At 48.8% G+C, this 8,742-nt stretch overlaps 1 long non-coding RNA gene across 1 annotated transcript; it reads left to right on the forward strand.

The window, feature by feature from the left end:
• Nucleotides 1–447: 447 nt before the first annotated feature.
• Nucleotides 448–8,177, forward strand: LOC138581290 (uncharacterized). Its single transcript, XR_011304505.1, has 3 exons — nucleotides 448–5,602; nucleotides 7,517–7,601; nucleotides 7,755–8,177. It is a non-coding gene; the product is annotated as an uncharacterized lncRNA (long non-coding RNA).
• The last annotated feature ends 565 nt before the right edge of the window (nucleotides 8,178–8,742 follow it).

Raw genomic sequence — 8,742 nt, forward strand, 5'->3', positions numbered from 1 at the left:
TCCGGGGGCTTAAATAGCCTGGGGCTGAGAGAGCTAGTCCTCTCATACAGCCCTGGCAGCAGCGACATGAACAGCAATCTTTGGAAAAAGTAATATGTGGAGTCGATGGACGGCGCGGGGGGCTGGTCCTTGCCGTGGGTCTGGAGCCACGGCATTGCCTCCACGGTGCCTCGTGGGCACGAATGGTGGGAGGGGTTATGGAGTGGAGGGACGGCGCATTGGCGCTTATCCTGGCCGTGGTTTTTTAACCACAGCATTTCCTCCGTGTCGTGCCTTTGGATGCACAAAGGAGGTGGAATACGAGGGCGGCGCATTTGCGCCCGCCCTTGCTGCGACTTTCGGAATATTCCCTCCACGTGGGTAACGCGGTCGAGGCCAGGTGGCCCGGCAGATGCAATTTATTGCTTGGTATGCATAGAATGTAGAGCCGTTCATTCGGGTGGCAAGGGGAACGTTGTCAAGGCACGGTGGCCCGGGTAGCGCTATTTTTCCTTGTAAATGTGTATTAAGGTAGCGCCGGTCAACAGGCGAAGCCGCTTTGGGGAACGGCGCCGAAAGGCAACTTTCCAGAACGGTTTCCCCTCCCTGCCCCCTTTTAGTTTTCAGGGCAGCATTCAGGCGCGGGGTGCAGCGTGGTAAGTAGCGCATTGGGCACGGGGCGACAGGTTTGGATGCCTGAATAAACTAGTTGCCTTTCCGATACGAAACATACACGGGCGGCTTGGGAGAGAGCTAGGCCAGTCCCCGGTTGTAAAAAGCTTTGCGGGGTGTTTTTTCAGGTACTGGGGATTTAGCACATGTATGGCCTATGCATGTGCGGTCTGGGAGGCAGCTGGCCCACTCTCGGGTTTGTAAAAGCCCTGGGGGCGGAGCGCAAGGGTTTGGTCAGGTATGGCTTGGGGTTTTACACTTGGGAAGCAGCTGGGCCATTTCCCCGGTTGTTGCAAACACGGCGAGGAGGGAAGAGAAAGTGTTTGATCTTTTTATGGATTTAGCTAAGGGGAAGGTAAACGTATTACAAAGCACTAATGCTGTCGGATGGGCATGAGTGAGGATTGGGGTCCAGTTACAACCACTGGCCTCACGGCATGGAAGGACCGCGGGCATTGCTCGCTCCTAAATACGGGTGTGCATGGGGAGCTGCTGCTGGGGCATTCTCTCTCGCTCCCAAATAAGGGTGTGCAGGGGGAGCTGCTGCCGGGGCATTGCCGGAAGGGAATCGCAAGCGGCGATTGCCGAATCAGGCGGGGACATTCCCACAGAGGTTCTTTGTTTAAATCATATGTGGCGGCTAGTATGAATGCAGGCCCGGAGGGCAGCTAGGGAGCGTTTTTCGCGCTGCGCGCGTTCAGAAGCCAATTAAGGAGGAGGTTAGATTTTGCATAGGGGAAAGCCAAAGGGCCTCCGCGAGCGTGCAGGGCACTGTTTTTGTCACGGACTGTTTCGGTGAAATTAGAACGCTCATAGATACTAAGGTACCGAGGGAAGAAAAGGGAATGATGACCACAAGTGCAAGGGCCACCGTTTAGAAGAGTTTCTCTTGAATGGTGCACATGTAAGGTCACAAAGTTAAGAGTACCCGCGTGGCCGAGGCCCACGGATTGCATTGCAGGACATTTTTTTGGTTATTACAGGAAAGGGATTTATAACAAGCATATACACAAGTGTTGACCAGGTTGTGCATTGTAGGGGCATAGCCCGGAGGTGCTCTCTATTACGTTTGCGGCAAGTGCTAAGGGTAATATTTCAACTTGAGGGACGGGTACTTTGCGGTGGGTTCAACGATCATAGACAGAACCTATAAACACGTAGTGGCTCCTGTCTATGTAGAAAGGGGGGTGAGGTTTCGCCAATTTGTGTTTGTGGGCCTGCTCGCACGGGTCAGAGGCCGCAATGTCTGGGCCCCTGACGGGCGCAATAGGGCGCGGGATTCGCATGCACCCGAGGGCTTATACAGTTTTAGGCCGGAATACTGCTGGCCAGTTAATGGGTAGCATGTGCTAGAATCTGCAGTATTAAAACATTGTGGCGGAGGTGCATGCTGGATGGACTGCAGTTTTCTGCAAAATAGAAATGACCACTACAGGCCTGGGGGCATCAGTTGGTTTGTGGGCTTTTCCAATGCAGGTGGGTGGCAGGGGCACGCGGCGCTGGGGCTCTGCGGGCTGAATGTTTTACGGTCTTAATGGCAATGCGCTTGTCTGGGAACCAGAATGACGCTGAGCGGGCTGGAATGCGAATTGAGGGGCAAAGCAGGGATACGTCCGGGGGAATTCTGCGCATTCTCAAGACACACACTACGCATATAAGCAAGGCGAGTGGCCTGTTTTGAGACAGTTTGAGGAATGTTGTCCGAAATGCGCCGGATCGATCGGCGGCAAGGCTTACCGGCCGCTATAGTGGTCTGCCAGTTGTGTTTGTTGCTGCTTCAGAATTCGATTGTGCATACGTACGGTTTGCCTGCTACTGCCGAGGAGTTTCGGTGCGGGCAGAGGGACAGGTGGGGGTTCACCCATGAGGATCGCCTAGTAAAGCGGACATCTTTTGTTTGGTATAATGGGCTCTAATTACGTTGGCGGCACAAAGGGCGCAACCAGGGATTGGGCTAAATGAGCGCTTTTAAAGGTCTCTTTGATCCTATTACCACAAAAAACTGTATGGGAAGGGTAGAAACACGTAAACCCTGGGGTTCAACATAGAAGTATGCAGGGTCGTAGCTCTTCACAGTACAACAGTTTATTTTTAGTACAATATGATGGAAATTGTCAAATTCAAGAATATGTATTAGGTAACATTGGTCAAGGCTTCACTTCATTGCGGCCCCCGCCTAGAGGTTGGGGACATGCGGGGACCATCGAGCGCTGCAGAATCGTGGTGCAGATGAGATGTGGGGATCCTGGGAGGTGGGTCCCCACCACGAGGCGCTGCCAAGCGGCACCACGGTCAGGGTTAACGCGCTGGAGCATGTGTTTAGCTCTGATTCTACTTGTGGTTACTTGGCAGCTTAGCAAGGGATGCTAGGATTTTTATGAATGTTGAATATTCTTCGGTCGTGTTTGCTCGTCGGTGTAGTTTTTCAGCAATTGAGTACCGTGCCAGGGATTCGGGCGCATGCTAAAGGGCGAATTAGGTATGTCTTTTGCACGGCGATCTACAATTGTGTGTTATGCCACGGATGGGGTCAGTGACAAAGTAAAGGGGATTTTGTGCACATGAGGGGATGCATTTTTCCGTGCGCATACGTGGAATGCAACTCAGTTGCATAGGAAGCCTGGGGAAGAGGATGACAGAGTTGGGTGGGCTCAGACAACGTCCTGGGAAGGTTTCATGGCTGCTGTATGGGTTTACATACATTTTTAGGAAATTTAAATCATGAGGGGCATGGTTGCAGGCCAGGGAGTGATTGAGAGGGTGCGGGCAGGACTCGTTTGGGGCGTGAAGGGGAGAGTGTGCTCATTTAACAGGGGAGCGTCACCGGGATAGCATCATTAGAATGTGTAAGGTAGCTGGATGTCCATCGAACCCAGCACCTCTCAAAACACAGGGTTTGCTTCCCTGCGTTGCCACCTTGCTGCATTTGTGGAGCGGGGTCGGTTCGGGTGGTGAAAAGGTTTGTGCAGCACGTTGGTGTTGATCTAGTACTTCATTTTTGTGCACAGCCTGTAACAGGTGTACGGTGGGCTAAGTCCAAATTGTTACCATGTACAACATAGGGTAGTTGGGGTTGAGTACACGCAGGGCAGCCTGTGCCGTGTTTACAGGTTAGTATCATTCGCATTCACTTGTGTCGGGAGGATAACTAGGCGGCAACATGCTCGCCTTGGAAGCAAGATGACACTAGAGCAACACTGGATCGATCCTCAGGTCTCCCCAATCCCGGGGCGCTGGAAAAGTAGCATGTGGAGTATTTATTTGTGACTTAATTTTAAACCACATACACAAGGTGCGACAGAGGGATGAACAAGGCGGAGTCCTGGGTGGTGGACACGGACCGCAATCTGTTTCAGTCTAAAGGCTTTGCCCGGAAGGCCGGTTTAGTTGAGCACCGTGTGTAATAAGGCAACTATTGCCCCGCCACTGCGGGGTCTTCACAGTGCTGACGCTCCACTGATTGAGCCTAGCATACCATTTCCGTGAGAAATGCGCAGGTTTTACAGGAGTCGTGACCAGCCTAGGGCATTAACATTGCGTGGCACACATGCACAGGTCCTGGGGGAAGGTAGGTCCAAATGTAATATGCTGAGGTATGCATGACGATCCGGCATGCACTCTAATGAACACACACGGTTAAGCCTAGGCAAACATCCGGGACACTGCTGTATTAGTTGTAAACAGCGAGGGGATGGAAAGAGGAATCCGAAAAGGAGGGGGCAAGGGTGGACTACAGGCTGCCCCACGACCGGCTTTGTGTTAATAATGAAAATGTTCTATGCGCAGAACACAGGTCAAAGAGGCTCTAAAGAGCAGAATTTAAGAGTGAAAGTATCTAGGGAATTGGTTTAACAGTGAAGGTACGAATGGAGGTTAGCTCAGGGGCAACATGACGCGGAGCAACAGTTTCTATCCCTGGTCCGCACTTAGAAAACTCTGGGTATTGAGAGCGCTATAAATAACCCATCATATCATATCAAGGTTCCAAACTGTATAAAGTGGGTTAGGAGAGGATTGGATGAACATGCAAGGTGTATGAAATGTATGCTGGCATATGTAAAATACAGGCACAATTTCCCCCCACACCCCCAAATTGCATGATGTTTTGAACAGAGCTACACGTATGTGAACGGAGGGAGATGGGAGACCCGGGGCACATTGGGGCACTTGACGGCATAGGATTTTCAGGGGTTGTGGGTGGCCGCTCGGATTTGGGTGTACTCCGTTAGCATAAGAATATGGGGTTTTTGCTTTGCATAGGGCCTGTTGCAACTCGCTTGGGTGTTGTACAGGAGATTGACGTGAAGGGCACGCTTCCACGTTAGCAGTTAATTTTAGGCCATTAAGGGCAAAGTAATATGCTGCACTGCAGCACGTAAGTTAAGGGTGTGTAAGTGGGTTACCTCTACCCGGTACTGGGGTTACTCCTGTACGGTTGCTTGTCTGGGAACGGTCATATACCACTCCCTGAAACTTGGATGTTGTGTCCCAGAAAATGTAGAATAAAGTCTGAACAGGACTTTATTTGAAGTCTTACACTGGGTTTAATGGTACTAATTAATTAAGGATGGCATGGCTTAATTACTCCCAGTTGGGAGTGCAGTGTTCCCTCGGGTGGTTAAGGCAAGATGTGATCAATGGTGGACAAAGTGTGGGAGTTGGTCAGAGGTGGAAAAGGGATTTAGATAATGATATGTGAACATGGGCTACATGCAGCAAGGAGGGCGCTGCAGAGGAAATAGGTAGCAAGGTTGCTGCATACACTGACTCTTTACTACCTCCCAGGCAGCTGGCGATTTTGTAAGGGCAGGGATGTCTAAACTACTAATTTTGGATTTTGTGTCACAGGAACAAAGGACCAGGCAGAAGGTTGACAAGAAGGTGATACAGTGTGGCAAAAGCTCAGAGTGGTTGGTGGAGCAGCACTGGTACAGTGGGCTCACGCAGGGAGGTGAGAAACCGGTTTGCAAGGGGAACTCCCGGAAAGGCGATCCATAGTGTCGTGGAGACAGGGATCAGTCGGAAGTGCTTGGACCCAATGCTCTGGCCGGTGACAGGAGCAGGTCCAGGTGGCAGCTGGAGTTGCATGATATTCTAGGAGGAGGGGCCGAAAGGAAAACGGCAGGTAACCACCATCAATGGGCTGCTGGTCAGCGGATCAGCTGTAAGGGCACAGGAATGCCCTGGGAAGGCCGGGGGGCACCCTAAGCAAGGGTGAATATCAATGTACCGGTGGGCCGTTCACCAAAGGGTAAGATGGCGCAATGCAGAGTTTGCTAGTTTGCACCTTGGGGGGAATGACCTTGCAGATTTGGGGAACGGCCGATTGGTGAGAAAAGTGCAGGAGGGCATTAGGATCTTAGCAAGAATGCTGCCTGCAACAGAAATAGCGTGGTCAGAACTGATCCCGAGGAATATTATGGCGGGGAACAGAGTCCAACGCTGCGATGGAAAGGTCTAGGAGGAGGGTGAACAGGAGCATGGAGCGCTTCATGAAGCAGGAAGGGCTTCTTTTGTCAGACACCCGGAGTTATGTGAAGGGAAGCCAATCGATTTTTGCAGCAGATGGAGTGCGTAGAACAGAGCACGGGATGGGCCATTTCAACTTATGGTTATGGGGAGTGATGGCAAGAACTGGATGTTAATAGGGGTTGGGGAGTACTATCAGGAGGAAGAATTTGGTGTGAGGGCATTTGGGGTCGCGAGGGGGCCACCCCAAAGCATGGCGGAGTTACGAGGGCGGTCCCAGAGAAGGAGACACGCTGCGGTCTGGTCCGTGAGCTACAACCACTGGCTGCTTCAGGCAGGATGGGGTGACACGGGCGCTGATTCCACTAGGGACGGTTGGGACTCCTCAACAACCGATGCAGTGGCCTTATTCGCTCCATACTCTCTGGAGGAATGACTGAACTGGCAGTGGAATCCAGGGCGGGCCGTTCTCGCAAGAACGGAATGGTGTGAGATGGCTCACAGGCTTTTGGACATAGGACTTTTGTAAGGCGGGATTGGCGGAGCCACCCGGCTAAGGACCATGGTTGGTGCCAGGCAGTCATAAGACCTGAGCAGGGGATGGGGGGCCGCCCTCATAAGATGACTCCAAATTATGCGACCATATATTTTTCCAATAAAATGTTATATATGTTTCCAACTTTCAGAATGTCTCTGACTCTATCATTGGGGCAAGCAAGCGGGAAATGTTATGCATGTTACTGATATGATGTAAGGGGCCAAGGAGTAGGAGTTAGCCCCGCTAAGCATTCTCTGCATTGCGGGGCACAGCTATACGTGACACCTTGGAGGGGCATTTTCAACAGATACAACTACAGGGCTTAGCGATCACCATTCGTCACTTGTTGCACTAATGGGTTTAATGCCTTGCTCCATGAACACACAATCTTTCGGCGATGCACGATGGCATTTAGAGCTTTTGCCTTGTGTAGACAGTGTTTGCGGATATTTACCAACTAGAAATAGCATTTCTGGCCAGTATACGGACGTTTGTTAGTTTTGAGTTGGCTTTACACTTTGCAACCTTTGTCCATCTTGATTGCCATTCTTTTACATGAGTCTATATTTCCCATTAAGACGTTCCTCCTTTCATGCTTTTTAGGCTAACATTGATGGAATGTCTATGGCCTTGAACAACAATAGGGGAATACGCTATGGTAGTGCAATGTCGATTACCATGAACAACGCGGAATGCGATTGTCTTACAGAAACATATGTTCTGCACTGACAGTGTTCAGGTTACTATATTTCTAGATAGGTAGCTCAATGTGTTCTCTGGGACCTTGTCTCTTATTTGCAACACGGTTAGATATTGGAAAATTAATTGGATTTCCTATGTATGATTTTGTCTCCGCAGATGTAATACAAATGTCATCTGTTCTTTTTATGGGCTGCGTGACCAAAAAAATATTCTTCTCTGCGCCTTACATGAATTAATCTAGGTGAATTAATTTTCTATTTACTATTGATAGTTCATAATGTTGAATTCTAAGGGGGTGGATAGGAATAAGAGGCTCAGTCATTTTTTTTTGTTGATTTTAACACAGATATTTGTCTTTTTTCTCTCCTTTTATTTTTCTTTTGCTATTTTAAAGACATTGAGACCTACAATCAAGCTTTGAATTTGTTTTTATAATGACGCAAGCATGAGTTTCACTTGATCAAATAAAAATTGTATATATGAAAGTTATTCTAATTGTTAGATGCAACTTAGTAGTGCGCCCTGATGAAGATGACTATCAGTTCTCATTAGAACTAAAGTGTGTCGTTGAAACTACCTAAAAACTTTTAAGATCTAGAAGTAAAAACCTTTTTACAAGTAGTAGGCACTTAGCACTTTTTTGTTAGCACTTTCAAAGCTAGCCAATACACACATTACCTAAGAACTACAGATGAATTTGAATTTTTGTACATCTGTTAGTAAGTATGAGGCTGGTTTGACTACTGTTTATTGCTATTTGACAATTCTTGTTAATTTATTTACATGAATGTAAAATTAAATGTTATGTTATGGTGTGAATATAATGAATGTTTTTATGCTATTATATTGATTGTAATAAAAATTAAAATATGTTGATAATTTATCTTTCTGACTGAGCCTTTTGTTCCTTTTTCACCCTTGGGATCAATTGTGATTTAAAAAAAGTGTTGTATTCACCCGCGTGACCCACTTTCATTTGTTCCTAATATATTGCTCCCTTGGTTCACGTGGTTGGGGATACCCATCCTTGTTGATTGTTACAAACACCAAAACTGACAACTGTGCGGTCGCTGCTCTTGATGCCATAAAGGCCTTTGACTCCGTAAAATGAGAGTGGCTGTTTGCTACACTAGAACATTATGGGCTAGGCCAGGGGTTCATGAGATGGATCAGGATGCTGTACACAACACCAACAGCCCGAGTATGAACTGGAAAACACATTTCAGGCCCATTCCGGATCTCTCGAGGGACCAAGCAGGGCTGCCTGCTCTCACCGCTTCTCTACATCTTGGCGTTAGAACCCCTGGCTATATACATGAGGGACATGTTCCGAGCCACGGGGTTGCTTATTAGTGGAATCACACACATCTTATCCATCTATT

This window comes from Ambystoma mexicanum, chromosome 3p, assembly GCF_040938575.1.
Source record: "Ambystoma mexicanum isolate Mex_15411 chromosome 3p, UKY_AmexF1_1, whole genome shotgun sequence".
NCBI classification, from domain to species: domain Eukaryota; kingdom Metazoa; phylum Chordata; class Amphibia; order Caudata; family Ambystomatidae; genus Ambystoma; species Ambystoma mexicanum.